Source organism: Neofelis nebulosa, chromosome 4 (genome assembly GCF_028018385.1).
Source record: "Neofelis nebulosa isolate mNeoNeb1 chromosome 4, mNeoNeb1.pri, whole genome shotgun sequence".
In the NCBI taxonomy this organism is placed as follows: Eukaryota; Metazoa; Chordata; class Mammalia; order Carnivora; family Felidae; genus Neofelis; species Neofelis nebulosa.
In genome coordinates this window covers 89,289,474-89,312,527 of record NC_080785.1, presented here as the reverse complement: position 1 = coordinate 89,312,527, position 23,054 = coordinate 89,289,474, and the positions used below count along the sequence as shown (strand labels likewise).

At 40.2% G+C, this 23,054-nt stretch overlaps 1 protein-coding gene across 1 annotated transcript in view; it reads left to right on the top strand.

The window, feature by feature from the left end:
- ORC5 (origin recognition complex subunit 5) overlaps positions 1–23,054 on the top strand; it is a 167,206-nt gene that overhangs the window by 133,120 nt on the left and 11,032 nt on the right. The window contains exon 14 of the transcript XR_009260548.1: positions 16,010–16,144. The gene's annotated coding sequence lies outside the window, so the exon portion shown is untranslated. The remainder of the gene's footprint in view (positions 1–16,009; positions 16,145–23,054) is intronic.

Sequence of the window (23,054 nt, the reverse complement as noted above, 5' to 3'; positions counted from 1 at the left end):
AGGCCAAAGAAACAGTATTTGTGAAGGCTCAAAGACAGGAAGGAGTCTTACTATCTCTGCTTCTAGACTGAAACTTGGGGAAGGGAAGAGACCAATCTGTTTTGATTCATCAGTTAGTCACCAGAACCTGACACTGTAACCAGAACATTGTATAGGTTCAGGAAATACTTGTTGAGTGAATAGATGATTGAACAGATTTATAAAGCAGCTAATATGGAATGTTCTTTTGAGCTCAGATATTCTACCTTTTTTAGTGATTAGACCTAAGTTTAAGACTTCAAATTTACTGTGGCTAGACATTTCATTCCAGTTCATTTTTTCACCACACAACAGGGTGTTGATTTAGCCTCTCTGTGTTATTTCTGAGTTCTGGTTACTGCCAGCCTGTATTGTCATTCAAATACCTCCCCTTGCAGGTTTTTGGGATACCCAATACTTGGGATAAAGTTGGTGAGGACTGAGAGAGTGGGTGGCATGGTGTTTTGGGATAGGAGGACTGAACAAAGCATGGGGAAGATGCCTACAATCCTGGTGTCCAGGTCTAATTGCTCTGGTCAAGCTGCTTTTTTTCCCCCTTCCTTGTCTCTCATCAGCCAAAGTCCTTAACCTTAAAATACAGTTCTTAGCAGTCTTGGAGACTGACCCCTGGCTCACTGACATTTACCAATGTCCCTCCATGTTTGTGAATGAAGCAATCAGTGCTCCCAGAGTCTCCTTCCAGTGATTACCTTGTCCCTGACCCAGGAGCATCTCCTCTCTACCACCTATAGAGGACTCCTTCTGGCTGAGGCTGTAGCTCTGGTTACCTGTATTATAAATGAAGTTGATTGACAACCTGACATGCCACCTCCTTTGTGCCTCATTGTAACTCACTCAAACTGAGTTGATTATACTCTTTAATCCTTGCACTACAGCATCATCAGTCTGTGCAAGGCCATCTTTGTTTTCTTTTATTTGATCGTTTTTCTACTTCATTCCTTTCTCTTCCCTTTAAACACCCTTACTATGTGTGTGTGTGTGCATGTGAGTGTGTGTGTGTGTGTGTGTGTGTGTGTGTGTGTGTGTTTAGCTTTGCTGCATGTGTTTTTAAAGGCAATGTGTTCTGTAATTGGTCTGCCTAGGACTGCCATAATAAAACACCATGGTCTGGGTGGCTTAAACAACACAAATGTATTTTGTCACAGTGTGGAGTAAAAGATCAAGGTATTGGGGCTCAGTCGGTTGAGCGTCCGACTTCAGCTCAGGTCATGATCTCGCAGTCTGTGAGTTCGAGCCCCACAATGGGCTCTGTGCTGACAGTTCAGAGCCTGGAGCCTGCTTCAGATTCTGTGTCTCCCTCTCTCTCTGCCCCTCCCCCACTCATGCTCTGTCTCTCTCTCTCTGTCAAAAATAAATAAAACATTAAAACAAACTAAAAAAAAAAAGATCAAGGTATCAACAGGTTTGTTTTTTCTTGAGGCCTCTCTCCTTGGCTTGCAGATGGCTGACTTCTTGCTGTAGTCTTCACATGGCCTTTCCTCTGTGCAGGTATATGCCTGTGTCTCTTTGAATATCCTAATCTCTTCTTAAAAGGACCCCGGTTGAACTGGATTAGTGTCCCATCCTAATGGCCTTGTTTTAACTTAATCACCTCTTAAAGACCTTAGTTATCTCCAAATAAAGTTATATTCTGAGGAACTAGAAATTGGGACTTCAGCATATGAATTCAAGCAGGACAGAATTCAGTCCATAACATACTGTGTATCTCATTATTTCTTCTTTCTCTCTCAACATGCTGTTTCTGAGATCTCTCTATGTTATTATATGCAATCTAGTTTGTGATCTATGACAGATAGTTCCATTATATGGAATATGCCATATTTTACTTATCCATTCCCAAAAGATGGACCCCCTAATTTCCCCAAACCTTTTGCTATCACAAACAATGATGCAAAGAACATGCTTGTATATAGCTCCTTGTAGGCCTATGAAAGAAATTATTTGGATTATATAGCAGAGTGCACACATGTTAAGTATCAATAGCTACCTCCAGATTGCTTTCCAGAATCATTGGACCAGCTGTGGATGAGGATTCCTCTTTCCCAACATCATCAGCAGCACTTAATGCCACTTTTAATATTTCCCATTTTAATGTGCAAAAAATTATGTCATTGTTATTTTTAGCATATTTTGACCACTACTAAAGTTGAGGATCTTCCCATGTATTCAATAGCCATTCAGGTTTTCCCACCCGTGAATGTCTATATACATACTTTGCTTATTGTCTTATTTTTTTTGATAATTTGAAAAGTTCTTTGTATATTCTAGCCATTAATCCTTGTTAGTTTCTTGCAAAGATCTTCTTTCAGTCTGTCACCTCCTCCATGGGAAACTTGACTGATAGTGCCCTCATTAAGGAGGTATCTTTACTTTTGCTGTAGCATAATCCACCCATTTTCCTCTTATGGTTTGTTTTTTTGATGTTTAGTTTCTGAAATTCACCTTCTTCCCACTGCCCCAGTATCACAAAGATATCCTTCTCTATTTCATCATCTTATTATATGATTTAATTGACTATATCGCTCATATTTATATCTTTAACCAACTTGGAGCTTACTTTTTTTGCAGTCAATATTGAATAGTTATTTCTCAATACTCATTCTCCTCTTGTTCTTTAGGCATATAGCCTCAGATTTTAGATGGGCATATTGCTACCCATAATAAAAACTACATTTTCCAGACTTCTTTACATTTAAGTGAGGCCATATGACTTAGTTCTCAGCAATTAGAATTAACCAAGAGTATGTGAGATAGTCCTGGGAAGACTCTTTAAGATGGAGGAGACAAGTTCCTCTTTTTCTTCCTTTGAATCTTTCTGTCACCAGCCTAGACTCCTGAAATGATGCTGGAGTATCAGCAACCGTATTGAGCCATGAAGGGATCTTGAGGATGGATACCGTATGCTGAGGATGGCAGAGCAGAAAGCCAGAAAGACTTTGATGGTATCACAGAATTCCTATATCAGCCCTGCCTCCTCCCTCTGGACTTCTCTTACAGGAGAGAGAAATAAGCTTATACCTTATTTAGCCACTGTTATTTTTGTGGGGAGGAGTTGTATATATATTACAACTAGGTTTGGTGCTCACTAGTGCTCACTAGTATCGTATAGAGGGCCAATCTTATTTTTTCTCCATATAGTGAAGCTGTTTTTCCAACCCCATCTACCAAATGATTTATTTTTTCCCCACTAGTTGTGATATTACCTCTCTCATGTATTAAGTTCTTATATATTCATGAATCTATCTGTTGCTAGGATCTCAATTTATTAAATCTTGTTTATGCTTGTTTTTTCTCCATCAGTATCTTAAAAAAATTTTTTTTATATGTATTTATTTATTTTGAGAGAGAGAGACAAAGCGTGAGCAGGGAAGGGCAGAGCGAGAGGGAGAAACAGAATCCAAAGCAGGGTCCAGGCTCAGAGCTGTCAGCACAGAGCCCAATGTGGGGCTCAAACTCAATGACTGTGAGATCATGACCTGAGCCAAAGTCGGACACTTAACTAACTGAACCACCCAGGCAGCCCCTACATCAGCATCTAAAGATTGTCAGAAATGATTGGTTCCTCCTTCTCTCCTCCCCCAACACACACACAACCTCCTTCCCGATCCTATGGGTATCAGCTAAAATTTTAGTTCTGGATTATTATGGATATACTTTTTGTTGTTTGTTTTGGCTAAGGCTTAACAAAAGTAAATCTTATTTTATTCTTTATTCATCCTTTCTTTCTTATCTTGTTGCTTCCTCCTATATTAATTTCTCTTCTTGCTGGAGTACAGATTCCAAGACGTCTTTCAGAGTGTTGGTGTAGTAAACTTTCTGAGACATACATGTATACCTGAGAGTATGATTATTCCATTATTACATTGATTTTTATTTTTTTAAAGCTTTTTAAAAAATGTTTATTTATTTATGGGAGAGAGAGAGGGGGTGGGGAGATCATGAGCAGGAAAGAGGCAGAGAGAGAAGGAGACAGAGAATCTGAAGCAGGCTCTGCGCCATCAGCACAAAGCCCAGCGCGGACTCAAATCCACGAACTGAGAAATCATGACTTCAGCCAAAGTCAGCCATTTAACCAAGTGAACCACCCAGGAGCACCCCATTATTACATTTAAATGATAGATTAATTGATTATAAAATTCAAGACTAAAACTTGTTTTCTTTTTGTACTTTAAAGAGATTGTTTATCTATCTTCCATACAGTTTGGCTGTTGAGAAATCTGGTTTTGTTGTTTCTTTTTCTCCCATGTTTTAAAATTTCACTAAACTGTGTTTAGAATAGGCTTTTTTCTTCTGAGCCTTAATTCAGCATTAAAAATCCTGTCATTCTGGAGTCTTCGATGTTTTTTTAATTCTGTGAGACTCTTGACATTATTTCTTGGTTTTCATTTAGCCCCTATCTGCATCTGGGACTCCCACCAGATGGAAACTGTCCTGTCTCTCATGTCTTTTAACTTCTCTTTCATCTCCTCATTTTTTTAAATGTTTACTCATTTTTGCAAGAGAGAGAGACAGAGTGTGAGCAGGGAAGGGGCAGAGAGAGAGGGAGACACAGAATCCGAAGCAGGCTCCAGGCTCTGAGCTGTCAGCACAGAGTCTGACATGGGGCTTGATCTCACAAACTGCGAGATCATGACCTGAGCCAAAGTCTGACGCTTAATTGACTGAACTACCCAGGCGCCCCTATCTCCTCATCTATTTATCCCATCCTAATACCTTCTGGATGAGTTCCTTGACCTGATCTTCCATGCCACTAATTTCCTCTTTGACTATAATCATTCTGCTATTAAACCCGTGTGTTGTATTATTCTCCATCACAATATGTTCTGTTGCCTATTTTTCATAATTGCTTTTCTCTACTTCCTGTTTCCAATATTCTTCCTTATATCACTGAATATTATTTACTCATTTATTTAAAACATTTTTGATACATTGATTCTATTTTTTTGAGTACAAGTTTTTCATTATGTCCTTCCATTTTATAGCGTTTGTGTTTACAAGGTATCTCATTATTTGTCCCTTGGAGTTATCAGCTAAGTCGGTATTTTGCAGGTCTTCTGTTTGCCCTTCTAGACCCACTTTCTGCCTTCCCCACTCTGCTCAGTGTCCCAGAGGCTGACGTGTGAAAACGACATCAACAAGCTCCCATGTCCTCTGGTTTCCCATTGAGTTCAGCCACTGGGGAGGCCCAGCAGGAGAATGTTGGGAGGGAAGAATGTGCCACCCGTAATATGTATTCTCTCACTTCTCTCCCTATGGTGTTGTCTGTGTCCTTGACTGATGATCAGAATTCCTGTCAGGACAGACCTTGCCAAATGACTTTTTCCCTATGAATCCCATACCTCCTACTTCCTCTCCCCTTCCCAGGCCTGTTCCTAGCACTTGAGTACTCTGATATTCTGCCTGCAAAACTCTAAATAGTCTTATTACTCAAATGATCAGTGTGAGCATGCCACCATTTCGTGCTGGGACCCTGACTAGCATATTCACCTAGGGTTATTTACCTGGAGAGAGGAGCAAAGGCTTATCTGTCCCTGGCTAGTGTTTCTCCAAATGAATTAGATAGTGAGCATTATACCAAGAGACTTTGGGGGAGCACCCCATGGTAGAGAGGCCCTTGTGTTGAAATTCAGGATTAAGCCACCACTGCATTATTCTTTCTACCCCGGGAGTTCAGCCACTCTTCCCAGGCACTGCCTTTATCTAGGGATATTGCAATTGCTCAAACGGTGTGGTGGTTTGAAGAGGAACAGGTTAGGTTGCTCAGGTGGTAGCCAACTCATCTGCGCTTATGCTGTCTACAGCTTAAGCTATCCCTCTACAGCTTCAGAGCTTCCAAGATATTCTCTTACTGGCCCTGTGCTTTAGTAGAAAAGGCAGTGATCTGCTCAGGGCAATGCTGGGAGAGAAAAGATTTAAACTAAGAAATTCTCTGCCAGCCTATCCCCACTTGGATCTTTAGAACAGGCATCATCATCTGCCCACCTCAGACCACACCACCTTCTACTTCTCAAAGAGTTTCTCATTGTTTTTGTTTTGTTTTGTTTTGAAGTTTTGGAGCCAGCTGAGCTCTTCAGCTTCTCTTGGGTTCGGTTTGGAGACAGGAATCCTTAGTGGAATTCCTTGGATCTGTAATTAAATGTGGTTGTTCAAACAGATACCTATGTTTTCTTAGCATTGGTGTTCTGATTCACAAGGGCAACAATTGTTTGCCCAGGGAAGCCTCTCAACTGCCATTGACTCACAGGCTGATAATAGACAAGGCCAGCCTTCAGAGGTCATCCAATCTATCCCCCTAGGAAAATCTGCACGAAACTGCATCACAAAGAGGCAGCTAGGAAATCTCTGCCCGAGTGTGGGGAGGTCTGGCTCTATCTTCTGTAGATATTACACCTACCACTGTCTTGACTATTAAAGTGGATGTTCCAATGTATCATGTTTCTCCAGATGAGTTAGCGAGCATTATACCAAGCGACTTTGGGGGAGCACCAAGGTAGAGAGGCCCTTGTGGTGAAATTCAGGATTAAGCCACCTCTGCATTATGGAATGCAGGGCTTATTACCCCAGCTGTTGGGAGTGGTGCCAGCAAATTGTCTTTAGCTGTCAGCCCTTTTGGGGGCTTGCCTTAGTTGAAGAGATATGATGGTATGATGATGATGATGAGGAGGAGGAGGAGGAGAATGATGCTAAGTGTAAGGGAGGAATCAAAGAACTATTAAACAAAGCCCTCACCTTTGATAGCTCACAGTCTTGTTAGGAAGATGATTCATAAATAAAAAGAAGTATGATTGAGAACAAAAGACAATATGTGATAAACCATAGGAGTAAGCCAGGCAGCAGTTACAGTAACTTGGGAATTTGAAGGAATAGGCATAGTGCCCCTTTGGTCAAGGCTAGTCAGGGTAGATTCTGTATGTAGGAGGGATTTGTAAAAGATCTTAAGGCTTGATGAAATTAGCTAGGATATATTGCACATGTGATTGATTTAGAGATTTCTGAACTCTATCAGATATTGTCTGTCTTATTTCAAATAAGATGGATACGTACTTGGGAGAGTTTATCCCTGTGGGGACCATGGGAGCAGTCAAATAAAGCTGAATTTTATAAAATAAAAAAAATGCCTACTCATCCTTGCAAAACCCTGTGAGATAGGTACTATTATTATTCTCACCTTCCAGATAAGGAAGTGAGGGACATGACGGTTGAGTGACTTGCCCAGATCACACAGTTAGCAGGTGGTTGTCTTGGGATCCAAATCCAGGCAGTCTGAGCCAGAGGTGTATGTTTTCCTAACCTATTTCCAAGGCAGGTAACTGCTTTCCTCGGAGACACCCAAAGATGAGAATTGGATCGACTGTTTAGGAAGTGACAGTTACGGATAAGCTACTATGCCTCTGGGAAGAGGAGCTTGTTTATCATTTCTCAGCTTTTCTGCAAAAGCAATTTTTGCAGCAGCTCAAGTTATGTCCCAAGCAAATGAAACAGGTGCTCATTAGGCCTCCAGGCTGGTGTAACTCTCACTTTGCAATTGCTGTAAGAGGTGGAGAAGATGAACAACCTTAAATGTTCACTATGGAAACCTGGACGTCATTTCTATTCATGTGGAGTTCATTAACCTGAGTTTCTTTAAACTGAGATTTATAAAACAAGCAAGTGTTTCTGGGTGTGGAAGGGCAAAGGAGAGGAAGGTAGTATATGTAAAAAAAAAAAAACAAAAACAAAAACAGAAGCAATGGAAAAACATCCCCTTCTGTTTCCTTTTATGGTAGTCTCTTAAGCACACATACACAAACTGCCTTAATGTTTTTACTGAAAATTAGTAAGACATTTATTTTGGAGATGTGACAATTCCTAACCTGATGGCCGAACTATCTTGAGTTCAGCCTTTGTGATGTTAGTGAGCAGAGAATGTATGATATTGTGAGATGTCTGAACAGAACTCATCCAGTCTGCACAGAGACAGATGGACTTCTACAAACGTGGAGAAAACTACGGATTGATCCAAGCGATTCCCGAAGTCACTGATTTGTTTTAATGACTCTTATTTGGTAAAATGTCTGCTGCCATTCCCCTGATGGTAAACATGGGATCAAAGTTCTGATTCCTTCAGGATTAATCATTTTCTTCTTTATCTGCATCAAAGTCCTTTGATATGGCAAAACTTCCTTTTTCAGTTGATCTTACTGTATGTTTAGATTGCAATCAATAATAGTAAATATTGACTTGAGGGGTCACTGCTTACTAGAGGGAAAGTGGTTATCATTAGAAATTTGCCATTTGCAATTTTTTTTTTACCCTACTTCTTTCCATAAAAGAGGTTTATTTTAAAATCTTATTAGTCTGAGAAAAGAGAGTTTGGCCAAAATTCTTTGGCTGTTTCATCTTATTTCAAAACACTTGAGGGAACTTTTCTGATTCTACATGGATCTGGCAGCATAATTATAAGCACAAGTATGGAGTCACAAACACCTTCTCATTGCCTAACATTGGACCAGATAACAGTCTCTATAAAAGGAGATAATGACAAGACCTACATTTTATAGTGGTTTTGAGTTTCAAAAGATATAATAATTATAAAGAATTTAGTTCAGTACCTGGCACGTAAGTGCTCAGTAAATATTAGCTATTCATGCTATTATATTATTTAAAAATTAACATGTATACAAATTATAGTATGTGCATTTGCATAGTCTAAAAACTACTATAGATTACAGAATCTGGATGTGAGTGGGCTCAGCAATTTCCTTTAAATTTTTTTTTAACGTTTATTTATTTTTGAGACAGAGAGAGACAGAGCATGAACGGGGTGGGTCAGAGAGAGAGGGAGACACAGAATCCGAAACAGGCTCCAGGCTCTGAGCTGTCAGACCAGAGCCCGACTCGGGGCTCGAACTCACTGGCTGCGAGATCATGACCTGAGCTGAAGTGGGACGCCCAGCCGACTGAGCCACCCAGGCGCCCAAGCAATTTCCTTTTAAGATGAATAAGTCTTAAAAATCCTTGAACAGAGGTGTCATTTGCATAGGACTATCCAACATGATTTTTTGAAGTTTACTCATTTATTCTGACACAGAGAGTGCGCGCGCACAAGTGAGGGAAAGGCAGAAAGAGAGGGAGAGAGAGAGAATCCCACACAGGCTCCGCAAGCCCGATGTGGGGCTCAAACCCAGGTACTGTGTAATCATGACCTGAGCCAAAGTCAGGCTCAACCAGGGGCACCTGGGTGGCTCAGGTGATGATCTCGTGGTTTGTGGGTTCCAGCCCCGCGTCTGGCGCTGTGCTGACAGCTTGGAACCTGCTTCGGATTTTGTGTCTCCCTCTCTCTCTGCCCCTTCCCTGATCATGCTCTCTCTTTCTCAAAAATATATAAACAATAAATAAATGAAATAAATAAATAAATAAATAAATAAATAAATAAAATAAAAATTAGGCATGCACATTAAGCCAGCTTGACTTTGTACTTTAAAATGATGAGTGTATTTTCAGTTTACAATTCAAATTTGTAGATTCACAATGTCCAGTATAGTTAAAATAACTTGCACATAAATACATACTAATTGAAGTGATTATATGCTAACTGCATATGCACACTGTATGTGTATGTGTGTGTTTCAATGTAAATGTGACCACCAGTATTTCAAATAGGGAACCATAGGCCTGTCAATTAATGACAGTGGCCTCCTTTTTATTATAGACAACTGGGGAACTGATATATAGAATCACTTTCACATATTTTTCAAAAGGCAGATCCCTGGGTCTCACTCTGGACTTAGTGAATCAATATTCAGGAGTAGGATACAAATACTTGCATTTTTAATATGTTAGTACTGCCTAGTTAGAAAACTAGGGAAAGAGTATGAAAGTATGGCTTTTAGACATTGGATAACAGACTGTGCAAGGCTGTGATTCATGGAAGAAAGCAAACAAATGAGGTGAGCCCTTCAACTGCTCTAGGATCTTGCCTGGAGGCTCTTTCCAGACCTGAACTCAGCAAGAGGGAACCCAAACAGAGTCTGAGGGTCTTGCTGTGGGGTTATGGGAGGCTAAGGTGGCTAGAATTTGTGGAACAGAGTATCAAAGAGGAGGAGGAAGTTGCAGAGAGAAGACTCTAGAGATTAGCAAAGGGTTTCCCATGTCTCTGAGCCTGGGGAGGGACCCACCGTCCAATCTCTCCTAACTCAGTCCTCCCCAGAGATAACCACTCAAGATGATTTCTGCCTTTTTTTGAACTTTATGTCAATGGAATCACATACTACATATATTGCCGGGGCTGGGGGAGTTGACCTATTACGCTTGACATTTTGTTTGTGAGGTTGATCCATGCTGTGTGGCAGTAGCATCTGCTTGTGGTTGCTATATGCTTTTTTTTTTTTTTTTTTTTTTTACAGAGATGGGGGTGGAGGGAGAGAGACAGACAAGCTCAAGCAGGCCCCACGCTCAGCACAGAGCCCAAGGTGGAGCTCCATTCCATAATTCTGGGGTGATGACCTGGAGGAAACCAAGAGTTGGATGCTCAACTGACTGAGCACCTTATGCTCTTTTATTACATGATTGTCTATCATTTGGCAGTTAGTGGAACTTTGGTTTTTATCATTTTTTATTTTTAGCTATTACAAATAATGGTGCTATGTGTTTTGGCTCATATACATAGGTATTTGTCTTCAATATAAATCTAAGAGAGGACTAGCTGGGTCATGAGATAGATGTAACATACATGTAACATACATTTTTCCAGAATGGTCGCACCAATTTCACTCCCACCACCAGTGTATGAAAGTTCTAGTTGTTACATATTCCCACCAATACTTGATATTGCCAATATTTTACATTTTGGCCATTTTGGTTGGGAAGTAGTAGTATGACATTGTGGTTTTAGTTTGCATATTTCCCTGATTCATAATAATATTGAGCATGTTTTCAGATGTTGATTGGCCATTTGAATATATTTCTATAGGATTTATATATTTTTCTCATGGATTTGCAGAAATTATTTTTACATGGTCTGGTGACAAGGCTTTTGTTATATGTTTTCAAAATTTCAAGTATCTAAAAACTCTGTGGTTTGCCTTTCACTCTCTTATTGGTGTCTTTTCCTTTAGGAACTGGAGTTCCTACACTTAATTTATTCCAATATATTCATCTTTTCCTTAATGGTTAGTGCTTTATGTGTTCCATTTAAGAAATCTTTACCAACCTCACTTTATAAAGATTTTCTCCTGTTTTTTTTTTCTTCTAGAATTTCTCCTCCCATGACCATGGGAATAGTCTAACAGCAGCTGAATCTTTTTAGTTTTTTCTTTTGTGGATCTCCAGTGGACCCAGAATCATTTGTGGCCAGACTCTCTTCTCCCCTCTTCTCTGCTGTACCACCTTCCACATAAACCAGGTGGGTCTTTTGCTGGATTCTGTTCCATTCCATGTCTCCGTTAGTCTATCCCTGCGCCAATCCTACAGTTTCAGTTATAGTAGCTTTAGAGCAAACCTTGATGTTCACTCATCTGGCTCCTCCAACTCTGTTCTTTTTCTTCGAGATTATCTCAGCTATTATTCTATTTCCATATAAAATTTAGAACCCATGGGTCAATTTCTACCTTTTGGTGTCAGTGGTAGTAAGTGTGTTCTGGGAATTTTTCCATTTTACCTAAACTTTCTATTGTCTCATCATAATCCTAATATCCTCATATTATCTTTTTCATTATCAGAAAGGCCAGTGGTGATATTTCTTTTTCATCTGTATTATTGGCTGTTCATGCCTTCCCTCTTTTTCTCATTGATCAGTCATGTCAAGTATCAGTTTTCACAGTCTTTCCAAAGAATACTTTTCTGTGGCTTTGTTAATCTTCTTTCTTTTATGTTTTTCTTTTTAAATAATTTCTGCTATTCTAGTTATAATTTTCCTGCTTGTACTTACTTTGGTTTCATTTGTTTTTATTTTTACAACTTCTTGAGATGGATACTTAAATCATTGATTTGAAGCCCTTTTGCCTTACTTTTCTTTTCTTTTTTTCTTTTTCTTATTTTTTGAGAGAGAGAAAGAGAATGTGAGTGGGGGGAAGAGGGAAAGAGAGAGAGAGAGAGAGAGAGAGAGAGAGAGAGAGAGAGAGAATCTCCCCAATGTGGGGCTTGACCCCACAACCCTGAGATCATGACCTAAGCTAAAATCAAGAGTCAGATACTCAACCAAGTGAGCCATCCAGGCACCCCAGTTTTCTAATATATATAATGACATCTACTTACACTTACCTCCAAGCACTCTTTTGGTTTTATTACATAAACTTCTTATGTCCAATTTTCATTATTATTATTCAGTTCAAGTATTTTCTGATTTCCATTACAACTTCTGGGTCACATGAGTTATTAAGAAGTATTTTAAGTTCCAAACATATGGAAATTTTCTAGTCTTTTGTGTGGTAGTGTTATTGATATCTGACTTATTTTCACTATGGTCAAGGAATATACTCTCTAATTTTAATCTTATAAAATTTATTAGAGAAGCTGATGAACTAGCATGTGTTCAGTTTTGATAAATGATTCTACACCTGTTGGGTGTGCTGTTCTACATATGACAGTTAGGTCAAGTGTGTTAATCACTGAGTTCTTAGTATCAGTTATTACTAATACTAGGATTTACCAGCAAGAGTCCCTATGTCATACTTCTTTATTATTTCTCTGCTGAAATTCTCTATTTTGTTTTTTCAGTTCTTTGAACCTATGATTTTAAAGTTCATGGCTGGTAACTCCATCAGACAAAATAATAAACATCTCTCATATGTTTTATTATCTGGGCTTTCAATTAAGTCCCATCTTCTAAACTACTAAAATGTTTTTGATTTGGTACCAGACACTATATATTTTTAAAAATGGAGAGGAAATTGAAGCTCTGCATAATGTTATTTTCCTTCAAAGAGAATTATCTTCTACTTCTGGAAGTGGACCTTGAGCTAGGGCCTCCAGATCACCTTACAATCAGAAATTACAATGATTTGAAGTTGGATGTCGGTATCTGGGAGGGCTGATCGATTTCTGGTTTACTCTTAGTCCTTGTATATAACCCTCTGGGGGGTCTCTTTAGAAATAGATTCCTTTTCTTTGACAAGCCTTGAACTTCAGTTTTTGCCCCATAGACCTGTGTCTGTTAAAAGTTCTGCTCAGCTTCTCATTTACTGCTTGTAACAATGCCATCTCCCTTGAAAGGATACTGGCACCGAATGCCAGACTCACCACTTTGGGTTTCCTTCCTCTACCTAAGATTTTCCCTACACCACATTTTTTTTTTAATTAAAAAAAATTTTTTTTTTTTTGAGAGAGAAAGAGACAGAGCATGAGCAGGGGAGGGGCAGAGAGAGGGAGACACAGAATCAGAAGCAGACTCCAGGCTCCAAGCTGTCTGCACAGAGCCCAATACAGGGCTCGAACTCACAGATCGTGAGATCATGACCTGAGCCGAAGTCAGATGCTTAACTGACTGAGCCACCCCAGGGTCCCTTCCCTACACCACATCTTAACTGTCTTGGGGCGTGTGTGTGTGTGTGTGTGTGTGTGTGTGTGTGTGTTGCTGCTTTTTTAGTTCTCAGTACAGAGTCTGTCCAAACAACTAATTTTCAATGGCAAAATAAGTAGAAGTCCTAGACCAGAGAATTTTAAGCTAACAGAGCAACCTCATCTCATCTTATGTGTCAGTTGGGTCAGTAAACACAAACTATGTCTGGAATTCTCCTGGTGGGTTCACGAGCTAAAAAATGATCGTTGCTCTTTAAGTCACTAAGTTTTAGAGTAAGTTGCCATATCACTGTGGATAGCTGATGTGGATTTTGGTATTTGTGACTGATTTGGGTACTGCTGCCACAAGAAAAACTCAAAACATGTCATTGGCTTTGGCACCACATGGTTGGTGGAAGCTGGAAGGGTCACAAGGAGAATGTTAGTGAAAACCTAAAGGACCTCGAGAAGAGTGTTAGTAGAAGTCTAAAAGGCCTCAAGGAATTTGTCAGTAAGGGCCTAAAGACAGGAAAATATTACTGGAAGCTAGAAAAACAGTGCCCTTGGTACATAGTAGCAGAATGTGAAAAATAGCAAATATGATATAGTAATAAACTTGATGATCTAGCCAAAGAGGTTTCCATGAAGAGCACTGATGGTTCTGCTTAGGGTTTTTTAGCTGCCTATAATAAAACAGGAGAAGAAAAATAAACCAAAAAAGGATCTGTGGCCCCCAGAATTCTCAAATGGCCCCCAGGATCTCTACCCCTGGTGCTGCACCCATGGTTAGGATGGGAGAGTGGAAGGAATGATATGGCAGAAGGAATGTCACAGATGTAATTAAAGTCCCCAAGTAGGTGGGCTTGACCTAATCAAAGGAGCCCTTAAAAGAGACTGGTCCTTTTTGTGAAGAGACTTGAAATGTGAGGGGCCATGGAAGGGCCACATGGCAAGGACCTGAGGGTGTCCTCTAAGAGAAGCAAGAAATGGGGCTTCGGTTACACGACCCGAGGAAATCAATTCTGCCATCAATGGAGGGAGCTTGGAAGCAGGCTTTTTTCCAGTTGAGGCTCCAGATGAGAATAGCTGGCTGACACCTTGACTTCAGCCTTGTGAGACCAGGAGCAGGGCACTCAGTTAAAATATGCTGGATTCCTGAGGCGCCTGGGTGGCTCAATGGGTTGGGCTTCCGACTCTTGGTTTTGGCTCAGGTCATGATCTCACAGTTCGTGAGTTTGAGCCCCATGTTGGGCTCTATGCTGACAGCTCAGAGCCTGGAGCCTGCTTTGGATTCTGTGTGTGTGTCTCTCTCTCTGCCCCTCCCCCGCTCATGTTCTGTCTCTCCCTCTCTCAAAAATAAATAAAAACATTTTAAAAAATGCTGAATTCCTGATCCACCGAAAGTGAGATAATAAATTCATGTTGCTTTAAGCTACTAAGTTTGTGATAATTTGTTATACAGAAATAAAAAATGAATATAGCAACTATTCAGTTTCAAGGAAAATTTGAAGAAATGTGAAGGAGCCAGGACTCTTTAGATTTGAAAATAAAAGTATGTTTTTTTCTCAGTCTCTTAAGATGGCAAACTATTCTCAAATTAAGAAATGACTTCTAGGCAAAGATCAAGTCTAGCATGGACTTGTAAGATCCTTTTTTGAAACTTCAGAATAATCTAAGATGCCACCTCATAGATTCTTTCTTTTTTTTTTAAGTTTATTTATTTATTTTGAAAAAGAGAGAGAACAAGCTGGGGAGGGGCAGAAAGAGGGGGACAGAGGATCTGAAGCCAGCTCTGTGCTGACAGCAGAGAGCCCGATGTGGGACTCGAACTCATGAACCGTGAGATCATGACCTGAGCCGAAGTCGGATGCTTAACTGCCACCCAGGCGTCCCTCATAGACTCTTTCAAATAGACAACAGTTCTTCTAAAGATCTTAAGATGTGCTTCACAGACTCTGTTAAACAGTGGGGCTTCCTAATCTTAAGGGATTGTCACACAGCAACCTCATAAGGACTGCAGGTAGAAGAGAGCTTATCTTTTTTTTAACTGGTTTTTTTAATGTTTATTTTTGAGAGAGAGAGAGAGAGCACAAGCAGGAGAAGGGCAGAGAGAGAGGGAGACACAGAATCTGAAGCAGGCTGTCAGCCCAGAGCCCGATGTGGAGCTTGAACTCACCAGTTGGGAGATCATTACCTGAGCCGAAGTCAGATGTTTAACTGACTGAGCCACCCACGCACCTACCTAGAAGAGAGCTTATCTTAAAGAGATTTGAGTTGTGACCATCTTGGAACGACTGAAACTAAATATGATGCATGGAGACCCCCCAGAAAACAGGAGAATTTTGGTGGTGGAAGCACTGTCACCTTGAACTAAGAATTATGAACCAAGGGGCAGTACTGGGCTTTCATCAAAAAATGAACAACATGACTGACTGTTTCCAGAATTACCACCGACCAGTGATGGCTGCCCTGCTGTGCTTCCCTCCCTTTTTAGCTTCAACCTTTGAAACAACTTCCTGACTTCCAGTCCTCTCTTTCCTGCATGATGGCCAGTGACAGAACTAAGTCAAACCAGCTTATGTCTTGCATTGAAGCCCATGGTCCCTGAGGAGTGTATTCTGCTGTGAAGGTAAGAAACTTTTGACACAAACTTTTGTACTTTAGATCAGTGTTCCACCTCAGGTACGCTTGGGCTGCCACGGACCTCTCCAAATGAAAGGAGAGCAAGGTTGCCAGAGAAGGAACCCGACTGGCTGGCTCCTCCTATTTTGGCTTCACTATTCCCCATCCTTCCCATTATCAAGTATATACGCATGAAATATATGTGCAAACACATGTGCATGCCTGTGTATATGTTTATGGGGGAGTGTTTTTCCAAGAGGACCTTCAAGCAACTCTCCCCTAACCTCTCCTCCCCAAACTGATATATACCCTTCTCTCCAAGAAAACCACTTCCTTTGCCCCTTTGTCACCAAACAAATGTGGCCACTGAACTCCCGGGATGTCCTCATTAACAAAGGCCCAGCCTCCCTACAGATGTAGAGAAAAAGCTGCTCAGACACATTCCTCTCAGAGACACTTGATAGGAGAGAATGTGGACAGATCAAATCGCATAATTCCCTTCCGACCACCACACCAGCAAGTGCATTCTTTCTTAAAACGAAAGAGCCGAAGAAGAGAGTTGTCTACCGTGTGCCGCACGTGTTTTTTCCTTTCCTGAGGGAAAACCTGTCCGACTTTGGCTTTCACCGCTCATAAATTATCAGGTTATTTCTCACTTATGGCGCAGATATCAGTCTGGTTGGTATATGCACCCACACATCAGCTGAGACTCAAGAGAGCTAAATTTACAAAACATTAAATCAATAAGCATGTGTGAATGGGCAAAACAGCGTGACATCCTTAACTTAATAAGGCCACAGCATTGCTGTTAATCATCTGTTTTGCAACTTCTGAAGTTTCTTTCCTTCTAATTTTATAGTGTTGCTAGAAGCCTAGATGAGTGAAGGCCCTTCTGTCAGGAAAAGAGAACAATGTACCTCAAACTAGGAAATGAGAGCTTTTCCCAGGGAGATGGAGCCATGATAATATCCAGAGAGCTGCAAACAGTGCATGATGCTGTATTTTTTTTAAGTTTTTTAATGTTTATTTTTATTTTTGAGAGAGAGAGAGTGCAAGGAGGGGAGGGACAGAGGGGGAGACACAGAATCCGAAGCAGGCTCCAGGCTCTGAGCTGTCAGCACACAGCCTGATGTAAGGCTACAACTCATGGACCATGAGGTCATGACCTGAGCTGAAGTGGGACACTTAACTGACTGAGCCCCCCAGGCACCCCTCAGGATGCTGTACTTACAGGGAAGAAATAATAACAACAGTGCCTTTTCTGTGTCGTTTAAACTACTGAGGAACCCAAGAACAGACAGGACTGCCAGATGTCTCTCAGGAAAATACCAGTCTTCCAGATGGGGCATGGGGGGAAAAATAGGAACAGATGAATAAAAATAGCTTTCCTCTCCTGCCTCTGTTCTGGGGCTCCCCCCCGCCCCAAATGTGTCTCCAAATCCACAAGAACAGACTGACAATCTCTTCACATTAAAAAATACCTTCTGTAGAGAAACACCCACCCCCCACTGTGGGCTATCCTTTTACGTTACTAAACACATTTCATAACAGGCGAGTCTGGAGTGCTTACGCTGCGTTATGTCCTAGTGCCCAGAACTTTTTCCAAGCACCATGTACTGGAGGGAACCACCAGCAGGTGGGAGATTTCATCTGGTGATGATACTAATGACCACTACAAGTTGGTGGAAGCTGTGTGTAAATGCAAAGAAAGACAATCCTATGGAGAGAGCTGGACGGCCAAGCAAAACCCAGAGAGACTCTGGGCTAGGAGTTGGCAGGGGTGGAATGTGGGAGGGAGGAGGAAGATGGAAAACAGACATTAGTTAGAACTCTGTGTTCTAGAGAGTTAGAAACACATAGAAAGAACTGCCTGACAGAAGACTGCTGGGCAGATCCTGGCCCCTCTGTTCATTCATCTGACCAGCACATAGATCAGCTCTCAACTACTTATTTTATTTTATTTTTTAAAATGTATTTATTTTGTTTTTTAAATGTTTGTTTATTTATTTTGAGAGAAAGAGAGTATGAGTGGAGGAGGGGCAGAGAGAGAGGAGAGAGAGAGAATCCCAAGCAGGGATTCCTGACATGGGGCTCAATCCCCATAAACTGGGATATCATGACCTGAGCCAAAATCAAGAGCCAGATGCTTAACTGAGCCACCCAGGCTACCTCTCAACCACTTATTTTAAAATGAGCCCTTTGTATTGGCTCCTGCCACCCGCTCTCTATCACCATTGCCATACATAAACATAGCTCCCAGGAAGATTTTCACCTCAGGGTGAGAATGATCAAGACAATATACTAACATTTGCAAGAGGAGAAAATCCATATTTGCTACACAGAAAGAGTAATCTGATCCATGTTTATATGTGACTGGACAACAAGTCATGTGAAGAAAACCGTAATCATGAAATCGGGGTCTAAGATAAAGAGAATATCTGATCCCCCATAAATATGAGATAATTTAGGAAAGAGAAGAGAATAAAAAAAGAAAAGCAAAACTGAACTTACATTTTCAGAGAGATTCAATAATGTATTTTGTAGTGTATGTATATTTTTAAAGTTCATGAAATATCTCTGAGGGATTCATAAGAAATTAATAACTAGGTCATCTCTAGGGCTGGGAACCAGATGAGAGAGAGCTTAGTTGTCACTGTACACTTTTTTAAACTATGGAGTTTTGTCCCAGGAGCATGTATTACTATTTAAATTAATAAATTAATAAAATATAGCATACCCATAAATTAAGAACAAAGGAACAGAGAACGAGAAGGAGCTCTGGGAAAGTGAAAATATTGTTGATGAGATAACGGAAGAATTTACATAGCAGAGCAAATCTGCAAAAAGACAGCAAATCTCACTACTATGGACTTCATGAAAAGAAAATAAGGGAAACAAGAAGATATTGTTAAGAAATAATAGAAGAAAATTTGTCAGAGCTAAAGACACATGAATTTTTGGGTTGAAATTGCATTTTTAAAAAGTTTATTTATTTATTTTGCAAGGGGGAAACAAGTAGAGGAGAGGCAGAGAGAGAGAATCCTAAGCAGGATTCCGAGCTTTCAGCACAGAGCCTAATGCAGGGCTCGAACCCATGAACCATGAGGTCATGACCTGAGTCAAAATCAAGAGTCAGACGCTGAACTGATTAAGTCATCCAGACACCCCAGAAATTGCCTGTCTTATAATTCTTCTCTCCTACTGTTTTAAAAGATAACTGCATAAAACTATAATTAATAATAATGTTAGTTTATAATTAATGAAACTATACTGATGGGCTTATAACACCTAAAGGACCACACATCTCACTGGTGCCCTCAGCACAGACTACCAGTGCTATAATACCTAAATTGCAGTGTCTATCTCCCATCCACCTGCTTTACACGATCTTCCTTAAACCTCATACAGCTGTTTTCCATTCCTAACACTTTATTTGATAAGCTACATTATTGATTTATTGATACAATAGACACAATATTCTGTGTGATTTTTCTTCTCATGGTTACAATTGATTGGATCATTGTGGACATCGTCTCTCTGTCTCTGTCTCTCTCTCTCTCTCTCTCTCTCTCTCTCTCTCTCTCTCTCTCACACACACACACACACACACCCCTGTGTGGTCTAGAGAAGCAGAGAAAGAAGAATGGAACAAGTACACAGGGATGTCAAGACAAGAGGTGGAAAGATCCCATATGGGCTCTCATTTCCTGGTTCCAGTTCCTGCCTGAGGTCCAACAGCTTTTTTTGCCCTGAGTTCAATGAAATGGTACTGTATCTTCATGTGAAACTCTATCCCTCTCCCCTCCCCGTCCCCAGCTTGAGTTGGGTTCAGTTGACTAATACCAAGAATCAAAATTGTTTAGGGCCTGTTTGGGACTTTTCAAACTGCCTTCTGCACATATTCCTCCAGTTTGGGATTTGCATTTCTGGCCTGGGGTGGCACACCTCTTCCCCCATACAAGTTCTGAACCAGAGGATAAAGGAGTCAGGCAAAAGAAGATACAAGTATAGGTTTATTGCTGATTAATGTTGCATTGAAGGATATAACTTAGGTGTGTGACAAGAGAGAATTTCCTAATGCCGAATCTCAGAATTTGAGCAATTTATCTACCTGTCACAGGTAGCACAAGAAAACTGTAACCTCCTCCTGCAGGGACAGAAACTTTACCACTAAGTTTACCTTTTGGCACATCTTCTCTACAACCAGACAAATCCCAAAGAGAAAAAAGGGGAAGGAGGGACTAAGTTACAGCGTCATAGTTTCTGCTCCTAAAGTTACTCAGCATATAAGAAATTCATCCTTTACTGGGGGAAGAAGAAGAAGTGAGAGAGTCCAGGAGTATTATGCAATGGATATCTACAAGGACAGAAACCTATGGAGGGGGAAATGCTTAGTTCCATGTAGTTCCCCTTGAGCTTGGTAAAATTGCTGATTCCCCATTCATTGTTGTATCCTCCATACTGAGGCAGGATCGCTTTTTGTATACCCTAATGCATCAGTAAAGCTGCCATTATGGAAAAAAGAAGACACACAAAAACTCAGTGGATAATGGGAAAACATTTTGAGACATCTTTGAAAGTGGAGATTTCTCCATCTAGAGTAGATATAGGAAGTTGACATATATTCCTGATCAAAACTCCTTAGTTACATCCCAGGGAAGATGATTTCCTGTGATGAGTTATAGGCAGTATTTTTCTATATACCATAGTCTTTTACAACCCTGACAATACGGTAATCATTTCTGGGTCACCAAACATAGCTTATGGCCAAGGCCTTCTTGCAAACAATTGCTTCATTGTGTTTCACCTATTGTGGCTAAGATAATGTAACAGATGCCTTCTGAAATAACAGTGAGATTTCTCCATAAAATTTGTTCTTTATGGGGAGATAGCTCCTGGTGGCAGCTTGTTAAAAGCTTAGGTTCCTGTGCCCTTCTCTCCTGGCCACCCGATCCTTATTGCATTTGAGTCCAGGCAATTAATATGATATGCCCAGCCACAAAGTATGGATCAAGGAAGTATTTGACATTAAAGCTCTTGCAAAGTAGGTAGCTTACCATGGTTTGGAGGTAGCTCAGGGTACTTGAATTAGGTATTATTCTTCCAACCTAATAAGACTGAAATAACAATAACTGGACAGAGATCTATTTTGCATATCTCTCAACATATTTAAGGTAAAAACCGATCTTTAGAAACAAAGTACCCAAAGACCCTTGTGATCAGTGTAGTTTTAAAAGGCAATACATAGAATAGCTATAAAACTTTAACTTCTTCGATAAGACAAAAACTTCTTTCCTGATTTATTCCGTTTGGTAGTGAAAATAAGATTTGTTCTTAGTGGTGAAAAATCTCAATGCCACCTGACATTTGTGGCTGTATTATTCAGAGCAATTAATTGAAACAGATAACTTTGAATCTCAGGGGGTTAACACAATAAAAGTTTATTTCTCGCTCTCATCACAGCCCAGTGTTGGCCAGGCTGGCCTCCATATTCTATGACATCTGTGTATGCTCTCCAAGGGTGACTCCTCTGGGAAAGGGAGTGATGAAGGCATACCAGCTCCTACATGCCTCAGTCTGGAAGGGATACAGTCAGAGTCCATTGGTCAACTTAATCATATGGTCCTAACCTGACTACAAGAGGAATGGGAAAATACATAATTAAGATGTCGGCCAATCTTTAGAAAAACATACCCTAAGAATGTTATGCCAAATAATTTTTAAAGTTGCTACCATAGAAAGAGCACATGAGTATTTGGTAAGCATGGTCCCTGTCACTGTAGCTAAGCACGGCTCTCATGCCATCTTTTAAATCAGTAATGGTTTATTTTAGCAAGGCAGACTTACTGCATCAAAATTTACATGTTATATCCTTAAATCTATAACCAGAGTAGATATTGGTATGTCTAATTTAGTCTTCAGATGTCTAATTTAGTCTTCAGATACTGTGGAGTGCACTTTCTTTTTCCCTTTGCTAAACCTGTTAGGAAAAGCTTATTTTTATGGATAGGATATTTATTTGTAGTTAAGTCCTTTAATTTCTGAGACTCATTGGTCAGCACACCCATATCAATTTTGCTTTAGTCAAAAGGGGTTGGAGGGCCATTGACAATGCCTCTTAAAAGATGATCCTGCAACATTATCTAAGAAATCTTTAAGATTCCTGGGTGGAGACAGATGGTGCAGCTCAGCAGTAAAATAATCAGTGTGCACCAGACTGTTGATCTTATATGTGGATCATAAATCTCCAGACAATGACTGATGGTGCTTGCAAACATTCTCCCACAAGCTCATCAGATGTATTTGTCATAGTGCAGCCAGAGAACCGAGTGCCCTTATTATGTTAATTGTGAATTACACAGGCAGTGCAAGCACAATACACTTGACCAAAACATAGTGTTTGTTTTGCTTTAAGATAGAAGTGAGCCTCTCAGTGTAAGAACACCAAGAAGTGGCCTGACAGCAGATTATTCCACTTCATTCAGTCCTCATGTTTGAGGTTGTATTTATTTGTTTACTAGTAGTATGTGAAGGTGGATTTGTACTGAGTATTGCTTTCTAATATTTTAAGGAAAGAATGTCTTCTGTGTTGTTATAAGACTTTGAGTTTGTTATAAGTAATGACCAACAATAGATGAACAAGCCTTCAGCAAGACCATTCTTAATTGTTCTAGAAACAGTCTAGCCACCCCCATCTTTGTTTCTTAAGAAACTCAGAGGGACCAGAAACACAGTGAACCACTTAAATAGGTATATGTAATTCAGAAGTACATGGATTGAGTGACTTTTACTCCATTTTACACATGTTGTAGATAATTAAATACAGTATTTTGAATCTTTTAATTATATGTTTTAGTGGAGAAAAGCTGATGATGTCATACTGTGGTAGTAGTTGAGGACAGTTGGGGTGCCATTAC